Below are 20,826 nucleotides of genomic sequence, written 5' to 3'. Positions count from 1 at the left end.
ACTGTTGTAACTTGCAAAATTAGATAGCGGGATTTAATTACTCAGTACCTTGTGCAGCCTTTTCAAACAAGTGAATACTCCTTAAGATTTCCTCCTATTACTATTTGTTCTTTCTTGGCTGAATTGTTTTTTTTCTTTCTTTGCCAAGATTTAAAGTTCTTCACTGTGCAGAACGATATCTGTGATAGACGACCCAGATCAGAAGAAGCCCCAGAAGTGGGACATCATTTAATTATTACACAACACATTCATTGTGTTGGACTGGAGTAGTGGAAAGCTGCTGTCATTACTCACCAGCTTTGTGCCAGATTTCCTAGCCCACTACTCATGGACTAGTTTTGGATTTTGGAACCTGTAGGCTCATGGAATAGGAAGAGTTTTTATCTTACCAGAACTGGATTCTGTAAAGATAAATATGATAGGGAAAAAAAACCAAAAACCCTGCAAGTATATTGTGAGAAAAAAAAAGGCACAGGTTAATCTGGTTCTCAAACAGGAGACAATAATACTTCCATTTTGATATTTTTTCAAACTGGAAACTTTCTATGTTCTCAAAAAAGAACTTCAGGATGTTTTTTAGAAAAAGATGACTCTGGACGATTCCAATCAGCAAACAACTTGATCCACAAGAAAGTTTTGCAATAAGATATGAACTCAAGGGTGGAGAAGAAGGAGCTGTGGCTACATCCATGTGCACTCATTTCCATCTGGGTATTGCAGATATTTGGAGTGATCAGATCCTGGTGCTTTCTGCTGGCATTCACCAATGCTGTTATTTCCTGCCATCAAAAACTGGAAAAAAACCCAAAAAACAACAAAGCAAGGAAAAGAGGGTAATAGAGAATGACAGAATCATGGAAATCCAGACTTGTTTGGGAATACAGAGGCTGAAATGAATCATATTCAAACATAGTGAACATGAATGAACTCTCACTTCTCTCATTACTTGCTGAAAAAAAAATATAGGCAGGAAGAAAATGTGTTCACATTGTAGTGCCTGAAGATAGAGAGAGGTGTAGTCACATTTCTTCCCAAAATTTCAGGGAGAGCCTTTGTTTCCAAATGTATGCACATGCTGACTGCATTTCTTGTGAAAGTGCTTATTTGGCAGACACCTCAAGTCAGCAAAGAGACAAAAGCCAAAAAAAGTCAGTTTTCCCAGGCTGAGCAAGCAGTTTGTGCAGGAAGGAGGATGGAGAAGGCAAGAGGGGGCTACAACTGCCTGAAGGTCTTTTCTGTGAAAATGCAGCACATTTTCCAGGGACAAAAAAATGTCATGGGGAAGAAAAGGTATCCACACCTTCCTCTCTGCTGGAAAAGGCAAAGGGGATATGGGGAAGGATCAGTGTTTTACAATGCATCAGCCATCATTTCTTTGGCAGGTAAGGGACAGAATCTGAGCTGCTGTGCCACCCTTGGAAATGGGATCATCCTCTGGGTGCTACAGCCAAGGTGGCTGGAGTGCAAGGAGCAATCCAGGGAAAAGCAGAGAGAGCAAAGGAAGCGAGGTCCCACTTGAGTCGGCTTTTAAACAAGCAAGAGAGCCTGAATGCCTGATTGCAGCTGAAAGCAGAGGCCAAGATCTCCCTGGGTGAGGATGAGGTTTGGAAACAGGGAATTTTAGTGAGAGTCAGTACTGGGAGATCTCAGCAGCAGAGCAAGGGCAGTGTTAATGCTGGTGTGCAGGATTGATGGGGGCCCAGCAGGGCAGTTTGTGGGACTGCAGGGCTGACTTGGGGTCTATTCACTCAGCTTCATTCTCTAAGCACCAAATCTGCTCCAGAAGCAGCACAAACCCACCACTTTCTGCATACACAGGTCACCAATGAAACAATGGGGATAAAATGCCAGTTTACCCACAGGGCAGAGCAGTGTATGGATTTCTGACATTAATTTTCACTAATTTGGCAGCATGGCCACACCAGAGATACCACTGCTCTGGGAGTGAGTGCACGTGGGAGAGCAGGGCCATAAATTCCTTTTTTCCCTGCCAAGCCAGCAACAGTAAGGTGTGAATTATGACCAAAGAAATAGTTTTACCTCCCAGAAATAGTGAAATTTTCCTTTCCTGCAGATTTCTTCTTGGATGGCAATGTGCGACTGAAAATACCAGTGTACCTTGTCAACACACTCACACATTCCTCTGGCTTAGGGGACATTCAGTACCAGGTCCAGGTATGAAAGGGGAGCACAAGAAATGCCCATGTTAGCAGCAAGAGGTGCTGCAGGATTGCCCACCCTCTGGTCACATCTGCACCAGGCATTGCTTGCCTGCCAGTGATCTGCTCTCAGCACACAGCAGGCAGAAAAGAGCTTAAAACCACCTGGGAGGCAGAGATAGCTTTGCTCTGAAAACAATGCTCCCCTAAGAGGGACTAATCCAGAGCGTGACCACCTTTCAGCACGTTCCAAGAGCTTTCTCTTTTCAGAAAAAAGGCTTTTTGCCAACTCTCAGCTGACAGGGAAGAGAGGAGGAGGAGTAAAACAAAGTGAGGTGTGTACATATCAAACCACAATTCTTCGGTGGGGAGAGAGGGGAGAACAAGGAGTCTTCGCAGAGCTTTGGGATCCCATCACAGCTGTGTAACTCACTCCAAAAACATTCAGGTACCACAGGGATAACAGAAAACCAAAAATGCAAAGACCATGTACAATCTCTGAGCACGAGCCTGACAGAAGAAAATCACTAGTTTTGAACACACAAATTTTCATCTGACATCTTTCCCTCGCTCTCAGCAGAGAAGAAACTTTAAGCACTAAACAGGAATGGGATAATGACAAAAGATAATTCATGGTACAAATGTGTAGAGCTTCTTTCATGTGCCCTTTTCATTGAGGCCTCTCGTGTCCCCCTCAGTGATTCAGTTTACCAGGTGTATTAAGGCATAACTCCTTTGCCTACAAAATTAGGGCATCACAACATGAGAGAACTTTATGGTTGTGTAAGATCTCCAAATAATTTTAAATATTCCTATGTCTTGCATATCAGCAAAGTCCTTCCTCAGCATCAAACAAACAAAACCAAACCAACCCCCCCCTCCCCAAAATAATATAGACAATTTCTACAGGATTAGACAGTAATTCTACCATAAACCAGCCCTATGAATTCTTTAATTTTATTTTTTAACTGGTTTTGTGCCACTGTCTTTCTATGAATTTAATTCCTTTCTTGCTGTCCAGTGCTTAAGATTTCCCTCCCAGAATCTGTATTTCTGAAGGGACTAGTTTGACAGCATGAGATGTGAAAGTTCTTGTTTAACAGCAGGACATCAGAGAGCATCACAGCTGCCTTTTTAATATTTAGATGCATAAAGTTAAGATGAGGACTGTGCTGCTAAGCATTTTAAAAGTGCTGACTTGTCATCACAAAATAGAAAATGGAAATTCTTAGCTATGAATTTTACCTATCTGGACTCCAAACATTAAAGTCTCGAGTCAATCAGAATCTAGTTATGTAAAAGTACCAAGCATTTATTTTCATACATTATTTCCCAGCTTCAACTGACTCAGAGAGCAAAATGAACACATGAAGTGGCTGAGATTGAAAACATTGGTGCTATTTCTAATATGCCTTTGGTAGAATGGAATACATTGGTGACAATTTTTTTCCCTTCATTGGAAAGGCAATATTCTGTCATATTCTCTTAAAATAAATTGGAGTGCCTATATTCCTCCACTTCAACCCAGATATATATGAATTTTTGGAGTGAATATTTACTAAAGCAGCTGGATTCTATGCACACACAGCCACTGAAGAGCCTGCTTACTTTTTTCCTTAAGAGACAACTTTTAATGTCATTGGTAGAGTTGGGAAAAGCTATTCTCTAAAGAACTGGGACACTCTGGGCAGTAATCCCTCTGCAAGTGCAGATATTTGACCTTCAGGTTAATAGAAGTCATTTCCACCTGAGCACTGGGGGAGCAGGCAGTTCTTGAGCAGGTGAAGTTGCTCTGTAAGCAAAGCCTTTCTCACACTGCTGAAGGTGACAGACATTTCTGGCGGCTGAATCCATCTCTGCCCACGTGGAGGCATCCAGCTGGTCAAACCTGCAGCATCTGTGATGAAGGCTTTTAGATAGGAGCCTCTTCTAGTTGCAATAAATCTCTGAAGGGCAATTTGGACATCTCATTAGTCCATCAGTCCCTCAGCAATCCAAAGGTCCAAGGTTCCTAGCCTAGATTAAATGTGCAGTGATGGGCAATGTGAATAATCAGCCCAGAGCTACCAAGGCCTTTATTGAGAATTCTGTTCAGCCTAGGCCCATTTTCTATAAGAAAAAATCTATAAGAAAAAATCTAACTGATGTAAGAGACAAAGAGCAAAAAAAGAACAAAAAAAAAAAAAAAAAAAAAAAGAAAGAGAAATACCACCAGCCACAGATATAAAAAAGAGCAGTTATTTAAAAAAAAATTAAAAAAAAAAAGTAAAGAGTGATTAAGGCCCACATTTAGCCACTGCATAGAATAGTGGAATCCCACAATGGTTTGGAATCCCACAATGGTTTGGAATCCCACAACGGCTTAAGTTGGAAAGGCCTTCCAGATCATCCAGTGCCACCCCTGACATGGGCAGAGACACCTTCCACTGTCCCAGGGTGCTCCAAGCCCCATCCAGCCTGTCCTTGGACACTGCCAGGGATCCAGGGGCAGCCACAGCTTCTCTGGGCACCCTGTGTCAGGGCCTGCCCACCCTCACAGGGAACAATTCCTTCCCAATATCCCATCAGACCCTGCCCTCTGTCAGTTTAAAGCCATTCCCCCTTGCCCTGTCCCTCCCGTTCCTGATGAGTTGTCCCTTTCCGGTTCCCTGGAGCCCCTGCAGACCCTGGAAGGTTCTGTGAGGTCTCCACACAACCTTCTCTTCTCCAGGCTGACCATTCCCAGCTCTCCCAGCCTGGCTCCACAGGAGAAGTGCTCCTGAGCCCTTCATGGCCTCCTCTGGACTTGCTCCAACATTTCCATGTCCTTATGTTGGAGGCACCAGGGCTGGACACAGAGCTCCAGGAGCTCCCAGCAGGGCAGAGGGAATGCGCTGAGGGTGCCTTGGTCCCACTCCCTGTGGGACAGAACTGTGCAGAAAGGTTCCTGAATGCACTGAAATTCCCAGCTGCATGCTGAAGGAGGCTGCAGCACAGTCACACCTCCAGGAAATATTTTTTAACACATTAGGAGAAAAATGTAAAATCTCCTTATGAAATATGATGTTTGGATTTATAACTGACTTTCCCCTGGTAAGTTCTGGGAAATTTCCCTAAATCAAATTAAAGGCAGGGAGCTCAGCTGGCCTCATAAATCACCTGTCTAAACTAGGAATGCTTCAAGTGATGCATGTCCAAAGTCAGGAAGCGTGACAATAAATTTGATGACATGAAATGAGCCTGTTAGGCCTGGATAAAACTGTGAAGAGGCAGTTTTTATGCCTTTCTTAGACAAATACAAATGAGGCTTGTTTTTGTAAAATGCTGGATGAAGTGTCCACATGTATGGCTCCAGCCCCATTGGATCTTACTCACAGCAATGAAAAGCTTTCTGCTCAAAGAATTTTGGAGAATTTGAATCTGAAAATGTTCAAATGAATATCAAGTCTTGGATATCTCCTTCTCCAATGTCTGTGCCATCAGGTAGGAGGAGGGAGCTAAAGAGGAATGCAGTGGGATTATCAAAAAGGTGAGAGGGGATTTGTAGCATCTCTCTGGTGAGAAGAGGCTGTGGGAGATGGGTCAGATTAATCTGGAGAAGGTTTAGAGGAGATTTAATCAATCTATAAAAATATCCCAAGGGCAGGTGCCAAGGGGATGGTGCCAAACTCTGTTCAGAGATGCCCAGTGACAGGACAAGAAGGGGTGGCCATGAACTAGCCAAGCCCAACAAGTTCTACCTCAGCATGAGGAACCTCTTTCCACGGAGGATGGCAGAGCTCTGGAACAGCTGCCCAGGGAAGCGTTGGAGCCTCCCACTCTGGATACATCCCAAACTCACCTGGATGTGTCTCCAGGTGACCCTGCCTTGGCAAGGGGTGAGACAGAAGATCTCCAGAACTCCCTCCCTGTCAGAACCCAGGACATCCCTCTGGCTGCCCTAGAGGACTCCAGACCCTGGCAGGGGGCTCAGAGGCCTTTGCACAGAGTAAAAAACACCCGTGCCTTTGATTTTAGCCCATGGAAAAAGTTACCAGCTTTGTGTGAGGATTTACAAGCAACAAGAGCTTGAATAGAATGATAGTGAATTTGTCACAGGGTGAAAAAGTAGAATTTTGAGATTTTTAGAATGGGGGTTCAAGAGGCAAGATGGAGGAATCTGGGCGTGTCCTGTCCTTCTTCTTCTTCTTCTTATCCTCCATCTTCTGCTGTGATGGTAATACTTTTGGATTGATTTAGAGTAGAGACAGACTGTCTAACATAGGTGATAGGTATTGGGAAATTATTGTAAATAAAGTACATGTAGTTCTTAGTATAAAAACCTAACACCACCCCAAGGGCAGGGACTGTGCCACAACATGACCTGCTGGACAGATCTCAGCAGGGCAGAGAAAGAATGGAACAGATAAGAGAAAATAAACAACCTTGAAAAGCAGAGCCAAAATTAAATAATAAAAGGAAGATTATGAGTGTATAGTTTAAATAAAAATGTGTAATATCACTTAGTAGAAAACTTCAAGTTTTAAAGTATAATAATATATATACAAAACAAAATAAAAATTTTAGAACAAAAACTAATCCCTCTTCTTCTTCTTCTTCAGAAGTTTAAATAGTATTATATAATTAAATGAAAAACCCACATTACAAACCACAAGTAGTTAGTTGTTAAGTTAAAAATAAAAATAATTTAAGCATCATTTCTTAATTAAACAGTTTTTCCTTAGAAAACTCAGCATCCCATTTCCTTTGCTGGAGAAACAGGATGTGATTTTCCACACATTCCCCACCAGCCCCCAAGGATAGGCTTGGTATTTTCACATGTTTTCCAACAATTTTATCCACTTTTATGTTCCTTCATTTTTGTGAAAGTCCCTGCCATGAATGAATTCACTGCATGGGGTGTGTTTTGCATAAATTAAATATTTGTGATTTGTTCTCTTTGTTACCTCTAAATTGATTTTTTTCATCTCCAGCTGGGAGACACAGCACAACATTAAACACCTATCTCTGAGTGACAAGCTAATAAAAAGAAATAAATAATATACTGTAACAGGACTTTCAATGCCACCCTGATATACCCTCTTAACCCCCCAGGACACATTAAAAGCTCAGCACACAGCTTCAGGATTTTTGGTTTTTTTTTTTTTTTTTGATGGCCAAGTTTCCATTTAGAAGGATGTTGGCTTGCCTTTGTTTTCATTTCCAGAGTGCTTCATTAGGCTTACAAATGTTTAATTAAGTTTTATTAAATGCATTAAGCTGAGAGTAAGGAGCTGCACTTTGCACGCTGGGTGAAATGGACTCAGTGGAAAAAACCCATTATCAAGAGTGATCAAGATTGATCTGTGCATGCTTTGGCCAATTTGTAGCTAGAGGGAGGCTGATTTTTGCTTGCTGTTTATTTAAGGGAATGAATCATACAACTAAAAATAAATCATTGTTTTGATTAGCTATTTTTTCTTTTTTTCCCTACCTTTTATTTTATTTTTTTTAATTTCCTTGTAGCAAATGTCTATTTTCCCAGTTAGAGACAGGCTGCACTGGCTCCTTTAGAAAGTTCTGTTGTTTTGCCAGCTCAGGGATTTTACTGTAAGGCTGATGATACCAGATTTGTTTTAAAGTCCAGGTCCTGGAAAGCTGTCATGGTGTGAGTCTTCATTATGTGCACACAAAAAACTTGATATCCTCAAGGCTAGAAATAATTGGTGATATAAAGGGAATATTGTAGGGAATAGCTATCCAGGTGGCATGTCCCATACCAGGCTTGAGCTGAAAGAAAAACCCAAAGATTTTTAAGCTGCCAAAGCCATCTGATATATAAAAGTTTCAGATAAATAAAACCTCCAGTTTCTGTGACTGACAAAAATCTCATTGGCTTTCCCCTGGGTAAAACTGACAACTGTGGGTGAAAGTCTTTGCCTGGAAAAATTAAAAACAATACACTAACTTAAACAAACACTAGACTACAATGCAATCTCATGCTTTTTAAGATTCCAATATTGTTGTTTCAAGCCAGATTGTTGTTTTTCTTATAATTCTTATTATGTGTATTTTATGCTAATATATATTCCTGATTACTGGTAGGTGTTTTTTTTTTTTTTTTTTTTTTTTTTTTTTTTTTTTTTTTTTTACTTGGAAGCTTACAACTAATCAAAGAACTATTGCTATCCTTGGCTGAACTTTAGTTTTTGAACTCAAAAAGCTGTATCTGCTACAACATCTTGGCTCCTTGAGAAGATACTTGTTTTGGAAAAGAGTAAACTCTTCACTCAACATATCCACCATTTTTGTCTTAGCTCATATGTGCTTTGTGCTAATTGGAACAGAACCTTCATTTGAATTAATTATTGTATCAATTGAGCAATGTATCTGCACCAAGCAGAACAGCTATTTAATTTGTTAATGGAACTCTACCATATCCCTGCTTGGAAAATAAACTAAGAGTGAGGAAGGAATTGGGAAAAACAGCCCTGAAATATCCAAGGGAGGTGTAAGGTGCTCCAGATTCCCCTGCAGGGTTTGGGCAGACTCCAGTGGGGCAGAAACCCACAGTGAAAACCTCAAGTTGTGCCAGGGTCAGGCTGAGCTCAGGGAAACGTTCTTCCCCAGAGGGTGCTGGGCACTGCCCAGGCTCCCCAGGGAATGGGCACAGCCCCAAGGCTGCCAGAGCTCTAGGAGGGTTTGGGCAACGCTCCTGGGGATGCACAGGGTGGGATTGCAGGGGTGTCTGGGCAGGGACAGTAGGACTGGATCGTCCCTTTGGGTCCCTCCCAGCTTAGGATATTCTGTGAAAACTTTAATCAGCAGGGTGCTTTGCCAGAAAGCTTAATTCTACTCATAGAATAATCCAAGAATCATGGAATACTTTAGGTTGGGAAATACCCATCCCTGAAATCTTCCTGTCAAACGTGCCTGGGACAGCACTGACAGCGCTCAGTGGCACAGCTCTCCCAGGGGAAGAGAAGGGAAGGGTGAACCAGGGGAAATAATCCTGTGGCTGCTCAGAGGCTCCTCACAAGGCCTGCTCTTCATGGCCCAGACTGAGACAGATTTGAGAGGAATGATGGATTTGTCTTTCCAAATAAGCTGTGGGTCTGCTGGGAGATAAAACCAGCACTGGGAGATAAAAGAAACAATGGGAAGGATTCCACTGATTGATGAATGGAAAAAAGATATTTGCCTTTACAAACAGAATGTAGGTTTGCTGATAAATGAAATTAGACATTGAAAGATGAAAGATACAATGGGGAAAACACATAAATTCTGTAAGAATTAAAAATTAAAATGAGGGTTATACATGAGAGGGAAGTCTTTGGTATCAGGTGTTCTGGGAAGTCTGTACCTCTCAAGCACCTCAGAAATGGGGAAAGTGAGCAGGGAAATGTGGAAAATTGGGATAAAAAGGAGGCTGCATCCTCCAAAAATTTGAGATCCCAGGGGAAAGCCCCATGGCCTCTCCCTTTATCCCAATAAAGTCAAAGGTCTCCTCTGTCTTCTTTTTGGACTTAAACCTCTGGTGTTTGTGGATTGATTTTCCTGACATGTTCACAGAACCTCAGGGCAGAACTCTCATGAGCACTTGGCCTTCTGTTGAACCCCGTGCTGAAGCAGTTGCTTACATGGCTTTTACCCATCACTGGTAACCTGTCCTCAGAGTTGGAGTGGCTTGACAGAAGAACCTGGGCAGAGCTCAGCTCTTACCTCCTCCCCTGACATCACCGGGACTAAATTTAACCCCTTATGTGACACATGCATTTGTGTATCAAGACTGCAAAGCCCATTTGCCACGTAAAATGTATTTATTTTTGGTTTCTAGATGTTACAAACCACAGTTGATCGACACTCCAATCAGTAATACAGACTTTGGGGGTCTTTTGCATTGTACTTCTGGGCTTATAAGCATTTCTGCAGAATGACATTGTTTGGAAACACAAAAACCAGTTTACACAGTGCGCCTCCACCTGAAAATTCAAGCATGACATAATTTGCAAGTTCCATAAGGCAGGAGATACTTGGGTTTTCTACATAAAAATATACAAATGTCTCCTATCCTGTACATCCTACCATTATGAAGACATTTCCAGGTAGCTGGCACTAGAGCTAAACAGCAAGAATTAAATTATTACTTCTTCATCCTTGTTGGCTTTTTCTCAGACATTCTTAGATGGACATTTTCAGCTCCCAAGCCAGTTGGGATCTTAACCTTAGGACTATGAACACCCAGGAATGAACTGGAAGTTTCCATCAGGTTCCAAATTGTGCTGAAGGTGTGTGAGAGGGTCAGAATGGATGAGAGAGAGCTCTGCTTGTGAATGTTGCTGTTTTTGAGGCTGCTGCACTTGGAACAAGCACACAGAGCTCCTCTGCTGCAGCTGAAGGCTGGGGGACCTGCACACCAGCACTTCCAGGCTTTCACAGGCACTGAATTCACATTCCGAGGAAGAGCCTCTCACTTTCCTCTTCCTCTGTGAATCACTGAGCACCATTTGAGCCTGCAAGTCTTGCTTGAAAGAATCTGCATTAATTACTACTCATCAGCCTTAAATATGGTGACAGCTCCTGTTGGCAGCCCTGTTTATTTTGTGACCACCTTTTCAGCTCTGCTGTCAAATAGAGGGTTTTTTTCTCCTTCCCAAGAAAACAACCTTTCTCTGTGACCAGCTGCTGAGAACAAACCTCCTCTCCCTCCCCTCCCATCCCCAGTCCTGAACACGCCATCCTTATTTTCTTGCCAGGGAAATTCTGTCCTTATAAATAGGGGCCAGGCTGGAGTTATAGACACCAAATTTTAGGTTGCTCAAAGGAGAGAAGGTCTATACTGCTTCTCTGGTTTTCCTCTTGGTAGAAATTGTGATCCACCTGTCAAAATGTTCTTAGTTTCCTGTGACTGTTTGTGGTTTCCCTCTCTACAGAAATATTGCAAAGGTTTGTTTGGAAGTACCAACCTACTTCCTCTTTCTGATGGAGATGTTATTTAGTAATTTTTTTATTATTTCTTTAGTAATCTAAGTCTGTGAAAAGAGAGCTTGGAAAGCTATAAAACAAATCCTCTTTTACCATCCCTTTCTCATTGAAAAAAAAAAAAAACCTCTCCCATTTTTCAAATGATAGCACCCAAAACTCTATCAAGATAGCTGAAGAAGAGTAATTATTGCCTGAGGGGGGGAAAAAACCCCAATCCCTGAATAAACACCTCTGAAAAAGAAGAAACATGGTTAGAGAATTAAAAGGTTTCAGAGCCTAAACAGCAGAACCCACAATCATAAACACAATTTAGTGTAAATAGCTTTACTTACACAACAAAACCTTAGTCATTAAGTGAGAGAAGATTTGGGGGATAAATATGAGGAAGGAAGGAAGGAAGTGGTGGAAGGAAGGAAGAAGGAAGGAAGGAAGGAAGTGGCAGAAGGAAGTGGCGGAAGGAAGTGGCGGAAGGAAGTGGCGGAAGGAAGGAAGTGGCGGAAGGAAGGAAGTGGCGGAAGGAAGGAAGTGGCGGAAGGAAGGAAGGAAGGAAGGAAGGAAGGAAGGAAGGAAGGAAGGAAGGAAGGAAGGAAGGAAGGAAGGAAGGAAGGAAGGAAGGAAGGAAGGAAGGAAGGAAGGAAGGAAGGAAGGAAGGAAGGAAGTGGCGGAAGGAAGGAAGGAAGGAAGGAAGTGGCGGAAGGAAGTGGCGGAAGGAAGGAAGGAAGGAAGGAAGGAAGGAAGGAAGGAAGGAAGGAAGGAAGGAAGGAAGGAAGGAAGGAAGGAAGGAAGTGGCGTAAGGAAGGAAGTGGCGGAAGGAAGGAAGTGGCGGAAGGAAGTGGCGGAAGGAAGTGGCGGAAGGAAGGAAGGAAGGAAGGAAGGAAGGAAGAAAGGAAGGAAGGAAGGAAGTGGCGGAAGGAAGGAAGTGGCGGAAAAAAGGAAGTGGCGGAAGGAAGTGGCGGAAGGAAGGAAGGAAGGAAGTGGCGGAAGGAAGGAAGGAAGGAAGGAAGTGGCGGAAGGAAGGAAGGAAGGAAGTGGCGGAAGGAAGGAAGGAAGGAAGGAAGGAAGGAAGGAAGGAAGGAAGGAAGGAAGGAAGGAAGGAAGGAAGGAAGTGGCGGAAGGAAGGAAGTGGCGGAAGGAAGGAAGGAAGGAAGGAAGGAAGGAAGGAAGGAAGGAAGGAAGGAAGGAAGGAAGGAAGGAAGGAAGGAAGGAAGGAAGGAAGGAAGGAAGGAAGGAAGGAAGGAAGGAAGTGGCGGAAGGAAGGAAGTGGCGGAAGGAAGGAAGGAAGGAAGGCAGGAAGTGGCGGAAGGAAGGAAGTGGCGGAAGGAAGGAAGTGGAGGAAGGAAGGAAGTGGCGGAAGGAAGGAAGTGGCGGAAGGAAGGAAGGAAGGAAGGAAGGAAGGAAGGAAGGAAGGAAGGAAGGAAGGAAGGAAGGAAGGAAGGAAGGAAGGAAGTGGCGGAAGGAAGTGGCGGAAGGAAGTGGCGGAAGGAAGGAAGGAAGTGGCGGAAGGAAGGAAGTGGCGGAAGGAAGGAAGTGGCGGAAGGAAGGAAGTGGCGGAAGGAAGGAAGTGGCGGAAGGAAGGAAGGAAGTGGCGGAAGGAAGTGGCGGAAGGAAGTGGCGGAAGGAAGTGGCGGAAGGAAGGAAGGAAGGAAGGAAGGAAGGAAGGAAGGAAGGAAGGAAGGAAGGAAGGAAGGAAGGAAGGGAGGAAGGAAGGAAGGGAGGGAGGGAGGAAGGAAGGGAGGGAGGAAGGAAGGAAGGAAGGAAGGAAGGAAGGAAGGAAGGAAGGAAGGAAGGAAGGAAGGAAGGAAGGAAGGAAGGAAGGAAGGAAGGAAGGAAGGAAGGAAGGAAGGAAGGAAGGAAGGAAGGAAGGAAGGAAGGAAGGAAGGAAGGAAGGAAGGAAGGAAGGAAGGAAGGAAGGAAGGAAGGAAGGAGAAAATCAAAGAAAGCTCTTTTAAAGCAAACAGGTCATATTAATTTTCTCTTCCTCTACTCATTTGTCACAGAGGTGGGAAAACAGCAGGATCTTTTTTTTTGCATTTTGAGACCTTAAGCCTTCGTCCTCAACATCCTGTGCTGGTAGGGATAACCCAGTAGAACTTCCAGGGTCTCAAACAGCTTTGATGGCTACGTTTAATTTCCTAAATAATGATGCAGAGTTGAGAGTTACAGACCAATCCCACTGTCAAGAGCAACTGGAACAAGGAAGGATGCTTATATGAGACCAATTACTCTTCTTTTTCCTTTTGCTGGCAGCAATGTCCTGCAGTCAGAGTACATCATTTGACACATTTAAGTTTCTATCAGTTTCTGCACTTGCTTCATATTTTCAGCTACTCTATTCCTTTGTTTTGTCCTAAAAATGCTACACATAGAAGTATGAGCAGGAGCCCCCCCCAATATGTCATTGCTTGGCAGCAAAACCAGAAAAGAAAGCCCATTCACAGGGAGAAACAACGTAGCAGCATGACACCTTTATTCTGAAGTACTTTTATTTTAATGTGCCTCTGTTGAGAAAACTGAGAATTTAATTTGGGCTTTACCACGATGCTGCATCATTAACTTCCAAACACCTCTAGAGCTTTTCCATTTCCCTGATTCTATTCTTGAATCTGGAATTAGGCTGCCTTAGCCTTGAGTTCAGGTGCAGGAAGTACTTCAGCCTAGTGCAGCTGTTCTACATGTCTTCCTTTAGATAAATGTATTTTTCATTCTCTCTCCTTCTTTTTTTTTTTTTTTAATTTTCTTTTATTTCTCAACTGTCTGAGATTAAATCATCTGTACTAATTCTTATTTTCATACCTGAACAATTAGCAGAGGACTGAAGGAAGATGCCATTTGACAGCTACGTGAATAACAGAGAGGGTTAACTGAGAACAGAAATAAATTTTAGGGATGTCTTCGATTCTTTTTTATTCTAAACCTTGAAAGTCTTAGTGTTGTGAAACCTAGCTTTTGCTGGGAGAGGTTTGGTTTTCATTTCATCATCTCCACCACCAGTTGTTTTTACCAGTACTATTACAAGGACCTCATAAAACTTTCAGTGAGAAAGGCTGTCAAAACAGAAAGAACTCCATGAGATATTTAGCTTTCAATGAAATGGATTTTTCTACTGCAAACCACTTTTTTTTCTGACTAGCCTTGGTGAATGATAACAAGTGATGGGTCTCTTACGTGGGAAGATTTAGGAGAGTGTATCTGTCCCATGTATATTCACCTCAGTAACTCCTTGTTCTTGTAGTAACAAGAATTCCTTATTCTCTCACCAGGCTCTACGTCATCACCTGAAATGGAAGCTGGGTGTCAATGCCAAAATTGAATCAATAAAGAGCTGAAGTACCTGTGCTGGTGCCAGAGGTAATGTTGCAATTAATCTTTCAGAATTAATGTCTGCTTCATTTCCAGGAAGTCCAGAGGGGTACGTAATGGACCCATTTTGTGCTGTTTAAATAGGGTGAGAGAAATGTTGCTTCTCTAATTTGAATTACACAACTGCAGGAGGATTTGGGTAGGACAAGCACCACCCTAAGCCAGTTTGATGATGGGAAAGGGTAGTGAAAAGAGCAGTATCTCTTTATTCTCTTTTGCAACCAGGCAGAAGAGCAGAGGAAAATATGGTACCGCAGTGCCCTCACTATGGTACCACCAGCAGCACAAAAACTTGCTGCAGATTCAGCCTAAAAGTAGTCACTGCCCCTGGTGAATGGTGGATTTGCTGTAACTCTCCAGCTGATCTGCTCTCAAGGCTGGGAATATTTGGAGTGGCATCTAGCATCCAAATCAGTTGGAGAGAGGGAGAATTGTTGAGCACTTCTGGGTGTGTCCAAGTCCATGATGGTGTCTGCACAAGCCTAGGCCCTGTGAGCTCTGTAATCAAAGCTCTGATCAAATCATGGAATTCTGGAATGGTTTGGCTTGGAAGGGACCTTACAGCCCATCCAGTGACACCCCCTGCCATGGGCAGGGACACCTCCCACCGGCCCAGGTGTTCCAAGCCCCTTCCAGCTGTGGCCTCCCTGTCCTGCAGTTGTTTCTGTAGGAGTCAGGAGATTATAAAGGGGCTGTGGAGGACGGAGAGGGAGCTTTTCCTCCAGCACTGTTGGAAGCACTGCTATTACGTGGTGATTTCTTCCATTGTGAACACAGGAATGCAGTGATTGTTTGCCTGAGCCTGACTGTGGTTTTGTCAATACAGAGCTCTCACTTGCTAACTAAATATCTCATTACCTCTTTTTTTCCTGGGCTATTAAACATATTTGAGTCTCTCTGCTGTCCTGTTATGCCAAATAGCAGGAGGGCACCTCATTACCTCATTCATGGTTTGGTAACAAAGCCTTGCAGGAGTCCAGATGAGTGGCTGAGTGTCACAAGTGTTGCTCCAGCACAGCCCCTTGTCACAGCAAACCACTCCACGTGCTGCCTGCAAGCAGCACACTGGGACTGCCACTGTGCAATTCAGTCCTGGCAGCTGCTGGGGCTCAGGAATTCAATACAAGCCATTGTAAAGTCACCACAAAGGAGGCAAATGGATCTAGAGTGGGAGAACGTCTCTGCAATTTCAGATTGATTCATAATGAAGGCTGTTCATTAACATCAGAACACTGTGCATTTCTTTAAGTATTTAGGGTTCATTTTTTGAGATCCTGTGTATTTCTGAAGAAGTCACAAGTGATTTCAGTGCTATAGCCTCCCTCAGGGTTTCTAAGCCTCTCATTGCTCTGGGCCTAAAATCATTACAAACAAAATGTTTGTTTTCTCAGATATTTATATTCAAAAAAAGCAAAAAAACCCAAACCAAACCAAAAAAACAAACCAAAAAAAAACCCCCAAAAATCCACCAAAAAACCCACCAAAAACAACAACAACAACAACTCAGGGAAATTATTTGATATAATACGAAAAAAATAAGAAAACCATTCAGAAAATACCAGAATCCACCACTGTAAGAATAGCACATAGGCAGAATATTCTTGTTGAGATTAATTTCCCTCCTAAAGTTTTTTGGAGTAGATAGCAAAGCCTTGCATGCCAATGGTTGATGGGGGATCATGCAGAAGACACACAGACATTTGTTAAGAGAATTATTTTGCATGAAGCATTTCCCTGGGCACAGGAAGTTTTATTAAGGACCAAACCCAAACCAAGGTTTCCTTTCAAGACCACAGACTTCTAGAGCAGCTCTGGGCCAGCACATTTTCCAACTGACAACCTCGGGGTCTCTGTCAGAAGAAAGCAAATAATCACCTGTATTTTTGAAGTAGTGACATAGAGAGACATTTATACAAACAACAATTCATGAAAGCTGGTTTGGGATCAGGGAGTGATTTTGCTTTTTTTTTTTTTTTTAAGATCTGTTGAACTACTGTGGATGCTTTTCTAAAGCTCTATGCAGTTACTGCCAACTTCTGTTCAAGGCACTGATGTTTATGAACATTCTACATTCCTTTATGAATTCTGTACATGAATTGCCTGAGCTCAGACTCATCCTAACAGGAATCTGAGCAGAGTTAGGAGCAAGCTCAGATATTTAATTAGCAATAAGGAATGGTATTTGAAAAATAGAAAAAATGTCTATCATTGCTTATGGCCCAGATTGAGCATTTTGTGCATTTCTAAGGGAGTCAGTCATATATTTTTCTAACTTAACCTTAGCAAAATTTGGCAAATCATGAAGAAAAAAAAAAATGGTGGGACTGGCAACATTGCTATGTCTAGAAGACATTTTACTTTTGTTGTTCCCATCAATCAGGGTGAGACACAACCCTAAACTACCCTAATGATCAGTAGAAAACACCAAAGCAATAAAAGGAAGTCGTTAGTGTTATTACAGACTCTTAAAAATACATCTGGAACTTCCTAGGGTGTTAAATAGTCACTCAGCACCTGCCCCTCTCTGTCTTCACAGGACATAGAGTTTTTGTGTCCAACTGATAGAAAGCATCTCATGAATAATTAACAGAAAGAGCTTGCAGGACACGGAAGATTTGAAATGAAATCAATCAATTGGTACCTGCAATTCATGTTATCAACTTCCAGAATCCACTGAGGGGAGGAGGAATGATCTGATGTTCCTCACCCAGGGGCAGTGTTTGTACAGCCTAGGCTGGAATTCAGCTCAGTCCCACCACAGCTCCACACTCAGAATCCACATCAGGCCAGCAGAGTTTCTTCACTTTGCAGCTGCTGCCACTGATGCCAGAATGTGGCCACAAACACTTGTAGAAAACTCAGTTATGAGGTAGCTCTGCTGCAGTTTGCAGCCTACAAGGCAATAAATGTTTCCTCCAGAGCACCTTATAAATTCTGACTCTCACAAGTAACAACATTATCACTGTTCGATGAGGGGAGGCTAATAAATTTTAACAATAACCAAAGCAAAAATGATGCCCTAAAACACAAGGAAATGAACTGCTTCAACAGAGCTGCATGAAAAACAAGAAAACATTAAGAAAGATAAAGCCAGGACAGTGCAGTACTTAAAAGTTTGGGTTACTTCAATCAAGCAAGAAAAAAAGCTTCAAGAACCAATAAGCTTCCAAGTTGCCTCTATTTTATGACAATAGAAACCCATCAGATCCCATCATACACATGCAAATGCAGTATTAAATAAAAATATTGACAGCTAAATACCAAAGATACTTAATCACAGGTAAAAGGGAAAGATTTGGTGGTTTGAAAGCTTAAGAATAATTTGGTGATTCAAACTCTCTAAATATACACAGTACCTCATGCTACATTAAACCAAACCCACTGCAATGTACCCCCACTGCCAAAAAAATGAATTATTGAGACCTCTTGGGAGAGGTAAGGCTCATCCAAATCTGCTAGCAAACATGTTTGGAAAACACCCCCAGGGATGCCCAGGGTGGGATTCTGTGATTCTAAAACTTTAGCTCAGGTTGTGGAAGGAGTGCTGTGGTGCAACCCTCTGGAGTTGTAACTACCCAAATTATGGGCACAGTGAGTGCTCTGCTCCCACCAAAAAATGGGAATCTGCTCTCAGCTGTGCTGTTCAACCTGAAACAAGGCCAGAGCAGCATGGCACTGGGCATGGAATCATGTCTGCATTTGACTGATCTAACTGGGAGAGAAGATTAAATAGAATAGATGGATAAAGATGGAACCAAAGCAGGCTGCTGGCTTCCTTGTAGTAGCCAGAATAGATACATTTATTTGAATTGAGAGGTTACATTGCCTTTTTATGTAAATGTACATACTCCTGACATGGAAAAAAAATATTTAGGAGAAATTTACACTAATAACACTTTTAACTATTCTATGTTCACTGTTAATTGAAGTACTTGGTGTAAGTGCTGTATAATTGACAGAAGCTCATTTTTTTTTGCTTTAGCTACTCAACCTTTCCTCTAATACGTGAAAAAAGATGACTAAAAAGAGACCAAAAAAGTCATGAAGATAAAGAATTACATTTCTTCTTCAGTTTCAGGAGAGTTAAATTTTCTGCTGGATGTTTAAAACAGACAACTTTCAGTCTAAGAGTAGTGACTGAATTTCTATCATTGGGTGTGAAAAGGAAGGAAAGGAGCCAAAAATACTGAAAAAAAGAATTTGCCAAGTCTTCTGAAGATGTGAGGCACAGCTACAATTTAGATCAGTCAAGAGCATTGTTCTGGCTGAATCAACCCCAATTTAAGTTTATTAGCCAGCTCAACTAGAGCAGACCTTTGTGAATCAGCACAAGTTTGCAGGAACATTACCAGCACAAAAGTAAACCCTCACTGATACTCCATTCCTCTCTGTAAGGAAAATGCTGGTGATTTTCATACAAGTAATTTGATCTTCTAAAAAAATAACACCAGCAATCATAAGGTATTTTTTTTCCTGCCAATTCTCTACATGAATGTGCATATTAAATGTTTTAATTATTAACAGTTCAGATGAAAAAAATAAAGTTCTCAGTCTCCAGTACTACCCTACTAATAGCCATTCAGAGAATAGGGTTAGTAACACTTTTACACATGTGTAAATCTCTGCTTGATGGTTCAAATTCTTCCTGAATTATTTCTGTCTAAAAAACATTGTAGGACTTGGTCAAAGTAAACATCAAATTAACACAAGTTGTGACTTCTCTAAAAGTTGGTGGCTACCAGTTCTAATCAGGAGCTTCCACAGTTCCATGTGAACAGAAGTTCTTTGTTTACTAAAGAAATAACAAATTCATGTTAAAAATCCCCATTGAAATCCCCTATGAAAGCAAATGTATATTTGCTGGAAATCTCTCTCCTCTTCTAAAAAGAGTCTGATGAAAAAATACCTGAGTGCTGTGAGAAGATATTCCTGCAGAACTGAAAGATGTAATTTTTTTGTGCACCATCAAATTGCCAAAAGCTGTCATTGGAGGAAAATATTATTTTAACAAGTGGCATTTCATTTTCAACTGATTTAAGCAATGGCTTTAGAAAAATGTTTAGGAAAGTATTGTGAACTTGCATATACATTTTATATTCCATCATGATTGTTCAGCAAGCAGCAAGATAGTAAAAATGATATATCAGAATAATGTAGTAACAGTGTTGGAATGCATGGCTCAGACTGTGATATATTGAATATATTGTGTATTTCAGATGAGCACAGATACCAAAAGATGCTCTTGTCAGTGCAGGAGCAATTTTTTGCTATTTGAAGAATATATACATTGACTCTTTATATCATACTTTGCCATTAAGTCTCAGTATGCACAGATACTCTATTATCACATACTGAAAAAAAAAATTAAAAAATAGTTAAATTACAGATTACTACAAAAAATACCCTGTTTGCAACCAGAACTTATTCAGAGCTGCCTAGCCATGGGAGTTTAATTTTGCAAAAGACTATTTCAGCAAGATCTTTCATCCTATTTGAAGTAATTTATTTTCCAGTGAGAATTTGGAGGAAATTACATTCTGAGCAGTGTCTGTAATTCCTGTGCACAAGTGATCTACAGGAGCTGCTGAGATCTATGTGCTGGAATTCAGTCTGCCTCAGGGCATTGTTTTGCAGAGCTGCTGCTCTGTTTTGGGTTAGACACATCCCCAAATATATGAAAATGCATTCAGAACTTTTAGGTTTCTTGATTAAAAGAAAACCTTTCAACTTTATTAAATGGTGCACATCTAGACTAACAAGTGGTACAGGCTTTAGGCCTGATTGAAAATACTTCCAAGTCAATGGGAGCCATTTCATTGACTGTAAGTGGGGCTGTAACACCCACCAGGCAAAAGTAATGGAACTTGAATTGAATATTCTCATTGTTTCTTTATTTTTTTTTAATCACTAGATAACTTTCACTCACTGTGTTTTTCTGTTCATTTCCCTGTGTCCCATCATTGCATCCTGACTCTTCTGTTTGCCTTCCATTCCTCAAGGTTTCATTGGGATTTTTGTTGATGCATGACTTGTATATTTTTTTTTCCCGTTATTTTTATTTTTCTTCCCTTTATAAATAATGTCCTATGACTTATGAGTAACTCAAGGAAAGAAAACTCCACACTCTTGCTTTCCTGGTTTAGAAGCCTGATAAGGGGAAAGAAAGAATAATGGAGGCTGCATAATAGCTAACAGAAACTTGTTGTGAACAGAAAAATGTTAAAAATTAATATCACAGAAACACAGAATATCCTGAGCTTTAAGGAACCCTCCAGGATCACCAAGTCTAACTCCTGCACAGACACCTCAAGAATCCCACCCTGTGCCTGAGAGTGTTGTCTTTTCCAACCTGGGAATGTCATAA

The sequence above is a fragment of the Haemorhous mexicanus genome, chromosome 9 (assembly GCF_027477595.1).
Source record: "Haemorhous mexicanus isolate bHaeMex1 chromosome 9, bHaeMex1.pri, whole genome shotgun sequence".
Lineage (NCBI taxonomy): Eukaryota > Metazoa > Chordata > Aves > Passeriformes > Fringillidae > Haemorhous > Haemorhous mexicanus.
This window is presented reverse-complemented; position numbering follows the sequence as displayed.